The sequence below is a fragment of the Argiope bruennichi genome, chromosome 5, assembly GCF_947563725.1.
Source record: "Argiope bruennichi chromosome 5, qqArgBrue1.1, whole genome shotgun sequence".
NCBI lineage: Eukaryota > Metazoa > Arthropoda > Arachnida > Araneae > Araneidae > Argiope > Argiope bruennichi.
The window spans coordinates 127132243-127142401 of NC_079155.1; the positions used below are offsets into that span (position 1 = coordinate 127132243).

The 10159-nt window shown below is 31.4% G+C and overlaps 1 long non-coding RNA gene across 1 annotated transcript; it reads left to right on the top strand.

Annotated features, from left to right (window-relative positions):
* Window positions 1–1335: 1335 nt before the first annotated feature.
* Window positions 1336–9751, top strand: LOC129969281 (uncharacterized). The gene is made up of 3 exons (XR_008784486.1): window positions 1336–1526; window positions 4488–4693; window positions 8275–9751. It is a non-coding gene; the product is annotated as an uncharacterized LOC129969281 (long non-coding RNA).
* Window positions 9752–10159: the final 408 nt, after the last annotated feature.

Consider the following 10159-nt stretch of genomic DNA (forward strand, 5'->3'; position numbering starts at 1 on the left):
AATACCGGGGACATCGACATTTCGATTTAATTTTTAAGTATTTGAAAAAATAACAGAAATAAAGACTTTGAGGTTGTCATTCCCACATTCCAAATTTGGTAGCTCTAGAGTCTGTGATTCTCTTTGTAGATCGCCAAGAATTCATTTTTATTACTATTAGGGATTAATCGCCTTATTTGAAATGTCTGAAGAATTCGACATAATTTTCACTCCACTAGAGATATACCCAGGAAATTAGAATCGGTTTCTTTTTGAACTGGATAAATTATGAATTATTATAATGATCCCTTTAATGGATGAGAATCATACCAATTTGGAAGCCATATACAGTACCAAATGAAGATACCTTCACAATCTCTAAGATCATACCAAGTATCTTGCTCTAATGATCCTATTAATGTATAAGTATCATACCAAGTTCTAAATCATATCCAAGGCCAAGAGGAGACAGTGGCAGCTTAGCTTGGTTGGTGCCCTCAATGATTCTCACACTGAAGGTAGCTGCTGGGACACTGGTTCCAGATTCGTTGGATGCCGGCATCTCGGATACTTTTTCCGATATTTTGGTAAAATATTAACTCCTCGGGTCCTTTCATCAACGTATGCGAGGATGCAGGATCCTCTGATTTCTCTAGGCATCGACTATTTCGAATCCGCATGATAGTTTCTTGATGTTACAGTTGAAAGAATCGATCCTCAATAACTGAATACATGATTAAAGAATTAACACAACTAGCACAGCTTCAGTGTGTTACAAAAATTACAATTCCAAATTACGTAAATAAAGTAAAGCTGAAATGTAATATGTTTTTTAGGAAGGAATTCATAATGCTTTCGCATTTCATAGCAAATGTACAGCATGGTTAGGAGATTTCGGCGGCATGTTATTTGAAGCTTTGAACCAAGAATATTTAGTAGGCCTTGTGTGTATATGGTTTGATTATTTAGACCGTCTCATCCGTCTAAATTGACTAAACAGAAGAATGACAGCTGACTAAACAGAAGAAATCATATCCGTAGAAAATCTGAGCTATACTGAAATTATGCTAGCTCAAGTTTTGTGCATACTAAAAAAAGAAAAACAGATTGCTGTAATTTTAAATCGAATTATTTATCAGTTTTAATAGAACAGAAAACTTTTCTCTTTCTAAAAAATCCTTGCTTATGAAGGCAGGCCGTTCGGGAGAAATTAAGGCGAGAAAACAGAGAAGATTGTTATTGTGTTTTTTTATCTGCTATGGAGGTGTGGTTTTGGTAAGCGCATGAGCATGGTGTCGGTCCTCTTAACATTTAAACAAATGTAACGAAATCATCTACTTTTGAAACATTGGGTAAACACGTTCAGATATGAAACTTCGCCAGTGATTAAATGTAAAAAGAGCGAAAAATGTTAGAACTAGCGAAAGCGTTGTGGTCTTTTGTTCCCATATTTGACATCTCCGAAGTACAGGACGGAAAGATAGCTACAATTAAAACGAGTTTGCAGTCATCCAGTAACAGAATTTGCGAATTAAATTCCAAAATTGGTAAGTTGGTAGTTTATATGGACTGTTTATTACTTTTAAATTAAGAGTAGAGTCTTTTATTTTTTTAGCTATCTATGTACATTATTTGCAAGTTCAGTGGTGCTTATTAAGTGATACTTTATGACAAACACTTTTCTTAACTAAAAGTTTCTTTTTGGAATTTCTCATCTTTCGCTTCCCTCAATTTTATATGAAAAATGCGAAATGAAAGTTATAGAGTAACTCATATTTAATAATTATCCGATTAATGTTTCCGAGTTCTTTACATATTTAATATAACGACGCATTTTTATATAAATTTGAAAGGTTTCGTCACTTCATCCTCGATTGTTTCGATATATACAAAGCCGGTAATAAAATGGTTATTCTACTCATTTTGTTTTTGCAAACGAGCGCATGTAGCCTTCGCTAAAATTTTGATATTTATTGAAATTCCAAGATTCATTCAAATTATCCTTTATACTTTGGGAAGTCGTATTGGACCTCTCACCGGTAGGCTTGCATCAGTGGCAGTGTCTCAGCTTTTCTTTATTTCCCACGTCAAACTACTTTTTAGTGATGTAAAATTTATTAACCACTTGCGTTGGAATGACGTGCCACGTAGGTCAAAATGCGTTTGTGACCAAATCGCAAATGACATGGGGTTCGCGTTGGCAAGCAATTATAGCGGAAGTAAAAATGTTCGGACCCGTTGACTGAAATTGTTTGCCGGAGCATACTTTTAGGCTGAAGATTAATTTGTTTAAAAGGTAAATATTTTTCCAATTTCTATAAGATATCCTTTACTTTTCGTAGTCTCACTGCGAGTTACAGCGGACGATTTGGGTACGTGTACCTGTGAATTTGCCACCTCAAGTAGATTATTAAATTAAAATCATTGAAAGATATATATCATTCAAAGTTCAAATCAGTTGCTATATAATGCCCTCTCATTTTATAGAACTAATTTAACTGAGCAACTAATTGCTGACGATATTGAGTTAACTTTTCAAAATGTCAACCGTTTACGAGAAAACTTAAAATTTTTATCCTATATTTTATGCTTAGGATTATTTTTAAAAAGCGTTCCAAAATTTGTAAATCAATAATTTGATTTAAGAAATCTATTTTTGCTAATTAAAAATTAAAATGTTTGCTGCAAATGCCTTAAGCAACATAAATATTGCTTAACCCTTTAGCATACAATGACGAGTCTCGCTTGCGCATCGAATAATTATTGAATTTTTTAATCGGCATTAATTGTAAGTATCAATTAATTTAAAGTGCAAAAATCGGTTAAACGTTTCAGTATCTCAAATGCCCATGTATTATAATAAAAATTCATATAAAAATAAATGTCCTAGTAAGATCTTTTAATTAGAAAGTTAAGCAAATTTGTAACTTAAAGGATTAAGTATTTAAAATATTGCAATTGAATTAATATTAAAATAGTAGTGCTTATAAAATAGAAATGAAGATAACTTGAAATATTCTTGGATATAAATTTTTTCAAATAGCTTTCTGGGATTTCAAATATCTTGTAATACATTTGATTTACATGAAGAATAAAGAGAGAACATATACTTCAAAATTAATATATTCCAACCCCCAGATTTCGATCTGATATTTTCGACCGGAACAAGATGAATGATATACTGTTTAAGTGATTTGTTACTTTAATTTTAACAAAATTCAAATTCAGAAAATCAATTTTCATACAACTTGAATTGAATTGAAGCATAGGAGAAATTATTCAAATTACCGAGATTTACGATTTCTATTTAAGATTATGTACTTTCATCAAAGGTAGATATCCTTTCCTAAATCATCTAATTTATTTTTAATGTTTACATAATTTGAATTCAACATTTCACTAGCTCAATTTTAAATCTTTTGTGCCGCCAAATAAAATAGTGCTTTGCTATTAGCATCAATTCGAAGTTTGATATATTTTGTTATAACTATATTAACTAACTCGACGATTGAAGCTGTACATTGAGTCGTAGGTTGCCGAATTCGGTTTTAAAAAAGCCCTTGAAATATTGTATATTATGTATTTCCTCGTCGAATAGTTACTAAGTAAATAGCAACAGCTGAATTTTAGATTGTATCTGTAATGCAATCGACGAAATATTGTTGACTTTCAATTCTGAAGAATAGAGTTAATTTGAAGAAAGAAAATTCCGAGTGTTAAAAATATTGCTTAAAGGATTAGGTTTACTTCTGAGAACCTGATTGACCTAATCGCAGTTTATTGCAATTGAACATAATGCCTGTAGGCTACCATACTATTTATATATTATCTAAGGGCAAACCGTTTAATCTGAATTTTGGCACGTTATTCCTTTTTATGTAATGGGAACTTGTAAAGTAACTTCTCAAATTTAAGAATCTTATTTTAAAAAAAGCGAAATTTTGTCCTTTGTCCACAACTTGGGTCAATGGCTATCAATCGGACATAATTTAAAAAATCTAATTTTTTTTGGTAATATTTTTATTCAGAGTAATCTTAAATTATAACAAATTTCTCAAACGATACTTTTCTTATTAAAACAGCGAGCATTAAAATAGCATGATTGCGAATTTTTAACGGTTTCTGTGCGTAAAAGAAAACGGGTTTGTAGATTCAGTGCTTTAGCATTTTCCAAAATGCTCGGAGTTTAACTAATTTTTTAAGCTGTACTTTTTAGGAAAAGTACACGCCGAAAAATTGCTTAGCAAACGTTAATGTTGACGTAACCAAGCTAGGTGAACACGATACTTTTTATGGTTCTTGTTTTTAACTATATCTAAAAATGTGTAAAATATATATATCAAATATATTTTGCATCAAACTCTGTGGGATATATTTTATATTCTGTTCAGATAAGTATTTTTTCTCCAGAGAAAATAATTTAGCCTTATTATATAAAGCAACATAAAGTTGCCTACTAATTCATTTTGATTGTTGGATGAAAATAATTTCAATGTTTGTCTTTTCAGGTGATGGTTATACGTTACCTAATCTATAGCCACTTTTCGAGCCTTGGTGAAGAACAGAAAATTTGGAGCTTAATTTTTCAAAAATGTCTTGTGCTTTATGCAAGAATCCTATCTGGAAATTAGTATTTTATTGCTGTGCAGTATACACGGGTTGCAAAAGATTCGTAATCGTATAGCTGGAGAATTTTATTCCAGATGAATGAAAGGTGAGTAAAATAGCTTATGGTCTTTTAATTAAAGCTTTGTGATTAGTTTTGATTAATTTCATGTTTTAAAAACGGATTTATAAACTAATATTTTCCATTCCTTTATCTAAAAGTATTGAGATTATCTCTGAAGTCGTCTTGTACACATGATCTATGTTTTTGAATGTGGATACTAAATGAACTGGCACTCAACTTTTAAATGTTCCATTTCTTCGTATTAACAAATGATTTATTTGACAAGAGAAACGGAGCTATTTGTAGCAATCCTTGGAAATGTGTTTATATTTTTAATGAATTTACGATTCCTCGATTATATCTCTTTTTAAAGTTTAACTATTCATTTATATGCACCAAAATCATTCACCAATTTTGATGTTATCTCTAGAAATATTTTTCGGAACCTTTCGGTTTCTAATCTAGCCCCGGAAAAGGGGCAAGTTTCAACACGAGCAGTATTTAAATTTGCTCGTTTACTGTTCTTTTATTAAAATAACCAAGGCATTTAAAAATTATCCCTTGGCATAGTGATAAATGAATTCGGATAATTTATAGTAAAATAAAGATAAAATTATTTAATCAGTGTAAGTTAGCCTATTGATGCAAGTAAATGATATTGCTTCTATCTCGCACGCTTTGTACCAATATTTTTGAAATTAAACATTGCACTCATTCTCCAAAATATGAGCCTGTTTGTAATGCCTTGACTTTAGGGCTGGAGTGTTTTAGGTTTGAAAGATTCCGCCGGAGAATTACCTGTAAGCGATATAGAGAACACTAAATCTTCGGGGGCTGAACGGTTTCCCCCTCTTGTGATGCGGAAATGGGAGAGTGGGTGTCATTTCAGGTGTCATCCTTGTCTATACTGTTTCACCCTAACTTGGCAGTAGTGTATATTCTAGGCATGCCGAATCACAGTCGCTGTGAGGGGAACTGGGTTACTTTAAACTATAAAGTTACTAAAAATGCAGATCGCTGGCGGAACTTTATCTCGCAAATTTTTCGCCAAATAGTAAATATTTATTAACTTTATTATATTATCATTTTAAATCAGAGAATTAATTTTTTCCTCATTTGCATTTTGTTCAATATTATTGATACATTATTTTAATAAATCATTAAAGTTATTTCATTTCGTTTCATCGTTTCTCAAAAGAAAACACTAAATCTTTCAATATACTGTAAAGCGTAGTTCGGTTAATGTTTTTAGAAAAGATATCTGTATCATCGTTCACATCTTTTAAAACTTTATCTAATGTTGAGATCTCATTTCTACGAATAAATGCATGGATTTTTCGTCAGATACAGGATAATGTAAAATCATCATTTTTACATCATATTTACTTTTTCATAAGATGACCTGAATGTTTACCTACTGAGCCTGGTCGCTTCTTTCCAGGGGTACTTAAAGGACTGGATGCCTTTATTTCTGTTTTCATGTTGCACTTTTTGTTGATTTCACTCGTCTTGAAGGTGTGCACAGCGTATTCGTTGATAACACTTTTTCTTTTTCAAACATTTTAGAAGTGAATAGAAATGACGAATCGAATAAATATTCAACAATCAAAACTAATAACTACTAATGTGATTAATAGTATCAAAAATATCAGCTGGTAAAAAAGCGAGAATAAAAAAGTACGAAAGATGATAATGGTTGGGAACTAAATGAAGCTGATTTGGCGGAGATGTACAAGAAAAGCGCGCCAAATATTTGACCTTGAAGACCGGTTCTAGCCAAAGTGGAATTCATTATGTCAAACGTTTCGTTTTATTCGTTCGCTTTATTTACAAAATACTTAACAGATAAACACTTCTAACTTGAGAATAATTTTAAATACATACTGATAAAAAAAGGATTTCTGTAATTTATGATATTATTTGATAAATTTCTGAGCATTTTAACTATTTTAAAGTCGAAATTGATGGGGAACTCTTTCCCAACGCGGAACGTCACGTTTTCTGCCTTTTACAATACTGCCAAGTTAGGGTGAAACAGAGTATAATCACTGTTCAAAATTCTGTTATACCCCACAAAAACCTAAAATTACTTCAGAAAGGAAAGTTAATGTAATGTATTATATCGTCCGAATTACTGAGAATATTTCCACAAGCTAAGCAAAGCCATTCTTTTTCAGACTTTTAATTCAAAATCCTTTTTACCTTTTTCTTTGTTGGATTTTTTCCTTAAACCTTTCTCTCACCTTTGTTTTTATTTTTTCATTCTTTTTCCCATTGTATCTATATCTGATGGGCGAGTTGGGAATTATTTTTGAATTTTAATTAAATCTGTCAGATTATTCCAGAGCTAAGTCTTCAGGGAGAGATCTGATCTTTGAGGGTGCATGTTAAAATTTGAAGGAAATACAATTATTCAAGCATGAATCATGGTAAACCATGCGGGTTGTTTTATATTACAAAGTGACGTACGCTTTTGTCGATTTATAGAAAAGCTATTGCGAATCTATAAATATTAAAGCGGGTTTTTAAAACCTAATACATAAATTAAATAGCATTTTAAAACTCAATTTGCCTTAAATAAAAAGTTACGAAATATACTCTCCATTTACTATCTGAAATGGAACGTCTTCACTTCTCATTACTCGTATCGGCTGGGTACTCTGTTAACGTAATAGGACTCGTCATAAAAAAATTATGTTTACCGAATATTCTGAATAAAAATCTGAAAGCCATTTCGTAACTACATTTTAAAACTAAATCCTGATTTTTTCTATAAGATAACCAAAATATATTCATCAGAAATGATTTTTAAATTTGACTTCATTATAATGGCGATTCACGAAATCTTTTGTTTGACTGAAAGCTACCTTCATCTTTTCAGAATTTATTAAACATTTATTTTATTTATCCATACCAACCATAACTAGTTGCCGTGTCTCCCTCCCCATATGGGGATTTTGGAATTTTACGTACATGGGGCCAAAATACATTCGTACGCTTGACGGTTTAGTTTCACTCTTAGCCAAAGATGGCTTTTGTGCCATGAAACACTCTTTCTATATGTATAAATAAGTGTAATCGATTAATATAGCGTATAGCAGAAAGTGTATATTTAGTGCTTCGTTTGTTTACAACAAACGAACAAATTTGAAATTCATCTAAGTTGAACGGAAGGGAATTGTCATATTTGAAATATTTTTGGTTTGGCTTTTGTATTACAGTGAAATATCGCACACAAATATGTAATTTAGGGCTTATAGTAATGATCTGTCCTTACTCAGTCTTGTTTTTTTTATTGAAAAGATTTTACTAATCATTTTATAACAATCCTTTTGCAAAAATACTATTTTCAAAATAAAATTAGAATAGCACAATAGAAAAATTAGCACAATTTTTTGTCTATATAAATTATCCAGCCAAATATTAAAAACTTGTCAGCCAGTAAGTTGATCAACTCGAACAATTGATTACTTGGAGCGGCACTGCTAAGCTATTATATTATGTAGCTTATGCTAAATTTTTGATGGTAGGTTGTAATGTTGAGGATGTTTTTTGAGACTAAAATTTCGTTCTTATTGTTAGTTTTATCTTTTTCTTTGCGCTGATGTATTGAAACCCTTTTTCAGGATCTTTGGAATACGTCCAACATTCGTTTACTCCATAAATACTCCTCTATGAAGACTGTTTAGAATGAAGAATCTATGAAAAAGAAGGCAATCTTGTTCTTGCAATCCCCTTTCCTGGACTCCTTCAAGCCAATCGAGACAATAACATTATTTTTAATCTACATAGAACTGCGAAATCTGAGAGTTGATGCTGAATCTGGGTGATATATTTTCAATTAGATTTGTTTACAATACTTCCACAATTATAGGGTTAGTTCACCAACCTGTAGGTCAATAATTGATCGAAATATTAAATCTCAACATTTAATACATCAAAACTTATCTTGTGATTTTGTTAAGCATGGATAGCTAATGTGTAAGCATTTAACGCGCCTAATTTGTATTTTTAAAATTAATGCTCAAACAAGATTCCTTTGATATTTATAGCATACATTCGTTATTTAAGAAGCATGAAGAATTTGAAGTCTTTTTGTAAGCTAAGAGTAGAAATTCGACAGAGTTGAGTACAAGAATTCAGGAAATTGTGTAGAGATTACATTTTAGGATGTTGAGCTCGCATTATTCGAGGCAATCACGAGTAAGGAAAGCAAAACTTCGAGTTTGGGAAGGAAGTCTAGATAGAGAAAAATACATTGAAAGTTTTTGAAACAAAAATTCATTCATTGGAAGTTGAATTTCTGGTTCTGAAGGAATAATTGATCACAAGATTTCATCGAATTTCCAGTCTTCAGACATCGTCGATAGCGGTTTGCCATTCTAGGGATTGCACTTTGGTTTCTAATATTAACGTGTAGCTTTGACTTAGTGTTAGTTAATGAATACAATACGTACAAAAATTTTGTATTAGAAAATAGAAAAGTACGATTTTAACATTCAGGAAAATAGCGATAAATGCCATTGGAAGCATTCAGATTTGATGTTTCCACTATCAGCTGTACATTAAAGAATCTGTCAGAATATCAAATTTGAAAAATTTGAAAGCTTAAATTATTGCCGATGAAGTGAAAAATCGAAGGCTGTAGAATCGCCCATGAAGAGTAGTTTGGAAACGATGAACTTCCAGGGAAAAGAATGTTGGCGCTATCGGAAGTAATTTTTTATTGCGCGCTGAAGTGAAGATTTGATCCTGCTGTACCAAATAGCTCTTCAGTTAAAATTATTAGTATTTATTTGAGCGTGAAATAATTCGGAAAAGATTTAATATTAAAATTTTATCCGTGTTTCAATATATACATTCTCAATTATAACTAAAAACGTAATTTGTATCTGTATAGTGATTTCGGTTAGATTAGATAATTTTAAATTTTTTAATCTTCAGATTTCTTCTACATTCTAGTGTTAAAAGTATGAAGCTGAGTTTCTTCATAAAGATGAGGCCCAATTATAATCTCGTATATAAAATACTGGTATTAAAGAATGTAGAGGTTTATGAATTCAAGATTAACAGTAATCAACCGAAAGAATCTTCATGTTTCAAGCAGGGTGGGCGGGAAAAGTACCAGCCGGCTGGTGAGAGGGTGGGAATAGGTTTGAAAGAAATATTACCATGGAATGTCGTCACTGTAATAACTTACTTCAACCCCAGTATAGCTTCAATCACTATCTTACCAATTAACAAACTAGTTACACTAACAGACATTGAAGATTCTTGGCTTATACTTTCAACTTCGAAAGTGTAGAGAAATCTGAAGTTTTCATAAGTAACAAAACACTAGGTTCATTATCTAATTCAGGTATGCCGTAGAAAATGGCAAGTATCGCGGAACATTGCAATTTCTACCTATTTATTATAGGTTTAATTTTAAGCAAAAATAGTATAAAATTAATTTTGATAATGTAGAGAATAGGAGCTGAGTGTTAAGCTAATTATCTTTATATAGAATTT